This window comes from Topomyia yanbarensis, unplaced genomic scaffold (assembly GCF_030247195.1).
Source record: "Topomyia yanbarensis strain Yona2022 unplaced genomic scaffold, ASM3024719v1 HiC_scaffold_10, whole genome shotgun sequence".
Lineage (NCBI taxonomy): Eukaryota > Metazoa > Arthropoda > Insecta > Diptera > Culicidae > Topomyia > Topomyia yanbarensis.
This window is the reverse complement of record NW_026683225.1, coordinates 105,535-106,534: the sequence shown is the minus strand read 5'-3', so window position 1 is coordinate 106,534 and position 1,000 is coordinate 105,535.

The window sequence follows — 1,000 nt, the reverse complement described above, 5'->3', positions numbered from 1 at the left end:
ACTGTCGACATCCTTCGCCTTGAAGGTATGCCAAACTGTAGGAATGGGCGGGCTCGGTGGTCTTGTCCATACCATTTTCAAGCAGTGTACTGATCCTGTCAACACGATCGGTGTCCATTTATATCAGCCGCAAGTGGAATGATAACGGGTTATATTTTGTCCTATCACTGTTGTTCAGCCTAAATTATTCCAGCAAGACTACTCGGCATAAATGCGTGGCTGATAAACAGGCAGCACGACACAATCACGTTTCCCAGTTATAACCTATCATCGTGATTGCGGCGATAGTAAGGTTTCACGTGAGAACGATAGCAAGGTTAGCACACTCCGGGCGTGATAATAACCAGCCTACTGCGATAACAGCTGAGTGCCAAATTTGAAAGTCATCGTGCTTACGTGATGCCGTCGGTATCCTTTTCGTCTCTCACAGCACTCGCAACTGTGCGTTGCTTTTCGGACTGCTATTGTATTGAGCTTGATGTTTAAAATACGCACACTGAGATCTCGTTTGTTTACACTGGCGTCTTTTCATAACGACGTAATGCAGAAGTCGTTTGTTATCTTCCATATTTCCAATGTAAATAATTTGTTTACCTCCGAGTTAAAACGTTCGAAGTAAAAGTTTTTTTTTATGCCAAAAATGTCTTACTTCACTATCTGGGGCTAGGTGTCATTCTAAAATCTAAAATATTCCTATGTAACGAAACTATATAATGTTTGCACGCTTATAACTCCCCTATTACTAGATGGATTTTAATCATTTATACATCAGGTGATTGAGAATCGCCTAACTTGAACAACAACTTAATATTTGTTCATTAAAAGTAGTCTATTGAAAGTCGGTAGATTTGGAGAGTTCACACAAAAGGAAAAATTACCATTCATGAGCTATTTCAAGCAGAGCCGTTAATAGGAAGCAATTAAATAACTCAATCAAATACGGCAGATAAGGGGCGAACATAGCCGCACATAGGATTAAAGATCCTTCTAAAGAGATTTT